Raw genomic sequence first — 3,435 nt, 5'->3', positions numbered from 1 at the left:
CAGAGTAAGGTATCAGAGCGCTCACTGGGACAGCAAGTGAATGAGGAGCTTCTCTGTCTCGGGGGGCACACCAGGATCCTTGGGATCTAAAGACTGCAAGGAAATGACGTCTCAGGGAGGTTTCACGGGGAAAATCCAGAGCTGAGTAAAGGGGCAACCTCACTGAGAGGCTGCACTGAGCAAAGGGGTGGCCGTGCTGAGAGGCTGAGCTGAGCAAAGGGGTGGCCGCACTGAGCACAGGGGCCTGCACTCTAAGAAACCTCAGAGGCTGGGAAGAACTAGTCTGAGGCAACCTAAATTCACAGAAAATGCGCCCATATCACCCAGACCCCAGACCAAAAAGGAAAGGGGAATAAAACCACCAAAGGGATAGCTCACATGGCCCAAAATCAAGCCTCCAGGAAGAAAGGGAAAAAAGGTGACTATTGAAATCTTTTATGGCAGGAGTACCCAAGGAAAAGAAGAGAAAGAGGATGAAACCCAAATAAAATCAAAACATGCCTCACAAAATGGAAATTATCCATAAGCTCTGGAAGAAATCAAAGTGGAGCTTACCCAAAAGATGGAAACCTTCTGGAAAGAAAAATGGGAGAAAAAGATCAGCAGTCTGATAGGCAAGATTTCACAATTGGAGAAAGAGCTGGAAGCATCTAATAGAAGGGCAGACAAAGCTGAAAAGCAAAACCAGTCCCTAACGACCAGAATTAAGCAACTGGAAGACAGTGAGCATGCCCAAAAGATGGAAACCTTCTGGAAAGAAAAATGGGAGAAGGAGATCAGCAGTCTGATAGACAAGACTTTACAATTGGAGAAAGAGCTGGAAGCATCTAATAGAAGGTCAGACAAAGCTGAAAAGCAAAACCAGTCCATAAAGACCAGAATTAAGCAATTCGAAGACAGTGAGCATGCAAAACAGCAAGAATTAATAAAGCAAAGCCAAAAAATTAATGAATTAAAAAATGAATTAAAAAAAATGAATTAAAAAAAATATCTCACTGAAAAGGTCACAGACCTGGAAAACAGAGGAAGAAGAGACAACGTGAGAATGATTGGTCTGTCTGAAAAACCAGAGATAAACAAAAACCTCGATGCTATACTACAGGAGATTATAGAATAAAATTGCCCACATGTTCTGGAGCAAGGGGGCAAAATACAAATAGAAAGGGTTCATAGAACACCCTCTTTACTAAATTCCCAAAAGACAACCCCCAGGAATGTAATCACCAAATTCAAGAGCTTCCAAGAAAAGGAGAAAATCCTACAAGAAGCCAAGAAGAGGAGCTTCAGATATAGGGGGACTCCCATAAGGATCACACAGGACTTAGCGGCTATACATTAAGAGACCGCAAAGCATGGAACACGATATTTAGAAAGGCAAGAGAGCTGGGTCTCCAACCAAGAATCAACTACCCAGGAAAACTGACTATACACTTTCAGGGGAAAGTATGGGCATTCATCTATTTAGTGCCATACCCATTGAACTTTCAAAATTTTTTTTTACTGATTTAGAAAAAAACCATAACAAATTTCATTTGGAAAAACAAAGGATCAAGGATATCTAGGGAAACAATGAAAAAAAAATACAAAGGAAGGGGGCCTAACAGTCCCAGATCTCAGACTATATTATAAAGCAGCGGTCATCAAAACAATTTGGTACTGGCTAAGAGATTGAAAGGAGGATCAGTGGAATAGACTCGGGGTAAATGACCTCAGCAAGACAGTACACGACAAACCCAGAGAACCCAGATTTTGGGATAAAAATACACTATTTCATAAAAACTGCTGGGAAAATTGGAGGACAGTGTGGGAAAGATTAGGTTTAGATCAACACCTCACACCCTACACCAAGATAAATTCAAAATGGGTGAATGACTTGCACATAAAGAAGGAAACTATAAGAAAATTAGGCAAACACAGAATAGTATAGTTGTCAGAAATTTGGGAAGGGAAAGGTTTTAAAACCAAGCAAGACTTAGAAAGAGTCACAAAATGCAAAATAAATAATTTGGAATACATCAAATTAAAAAGTTTTTGTACAAACAAAACCAATGTAACTAAAATCAGAAGGAAAGCAACAAATTGGGAAGCAATCTTCATAAAAACCTCTGACAAAGTTTTAATTACTCAAATTTACAAAGAGCTAAATCAATTGTACAAAAAAATCAAGTCATTCTCCAATTGATAGACAAGGGACATGAACAGGCAGTTCTCAGCCAAAGATATCAAAACTATTAATAAGCACATGAAAAAGTGCTCTATATCTCTTATAATCAGAGAGATGAAAATCAAAGCAACTCTGAGGTGTCACCTCACACCTAGCAGATTGGCTAACATGACAGCTATGGAAAATAATGAATGTTGGAGGGGATTTGGCAAAGTAGGGACACCAATTCATTGCTGGTGGAGTTGTGAATTGATCCAAACATTCTGGAGGGCAATTTGGAACTATGCCCAAAGGGCGGTAAAAGACTGTCTGCCCTTTGATCCAGCCATAGCACTGCTGGGTTTGTACCCCAAAGAGATAATAAGGAAAAAAAAAACTTGTACAAGAATATTCATAGCTGCAGTCTTTGTGGTGCAAAAAATTAGAAAATGAGGGAATGCCCTTCAATTGGGGAATGGCTGAACAAATTGTGGTATATGTTGGTGATGGAATACTATTGTGCTAAAAGGAATAATAAAGTGGAGGAATTTCATGGAGTCTGGAACAACCTCCAGGAAGTGATGCAGAGCGAAAGGAGCATAACCAGGAAATCATTATACACAGAGACTGATACACTGTGGTACAATCGAAGATAATGGACTTCTCCATTAAGGACAATGCAATGTCCCTGAACAATCTGCAGGGATCTAAAAAACACTATCCACAAGCAGAGGATAAACTGTGAGAGTAAAAATATTGAAGAAAAGCAACTGCTTGACTACAGGGGTGGAGGGGATATGACTGAGGAGAGACTCTAAATGAACACTCCAGAGCAAATACCAACAACACAGAAATGGGTTCAAGTCAAGAACACATGTGATACCCAGTGGAATCATGCACCGGCTATGGGAGAGGTGGTGGGAGCGGGGGAGGGAAGAAAAGAAAATGATCTTTGTTTCCAATGAATAATGTTTGGAAATGACCAAATCAAATAATGTTTAAAAAAAACTTTAGTGTTGGCAAAAAATTGGAAAATGTGGAGATGCCCTTTGATTTGGGAATGTCTGAACAAATTGTGGTATCTGTTGGTAATGGAGTGCTCAAAGGAATAATGAACTGGAGGAATTCCATGTGAACTGGAACAACCTCCAGGAATTGGTGGAGAATGAAAGGAGCAGAACCAGGAGAACCTTATACACAGGAATGAGATGGTACAATCGAATGTAATGGACTTCTTTACTATAAGCAATGCAATGATCCAGGACAATTATAAGGGACTTATGAGAAAGAAC

This window comes from Monodelphis domestica, chromosome 7 (assembly GCF_027887165.1).
Source record: "Monodelphis domestica isolate mMonDom1 chromosome 7, mMonDom1.pri, whole genome shotgun sequence".
Taxonomy (NCBI): Eukaryota; Metazoa; Chordata; class Mammalia; order Didelphimorphia; family Didelphidae; genus Monodelphis; species Monodelphis domestica.
This window is presented reverse-complemented; position numbering follows the sequence as displayed.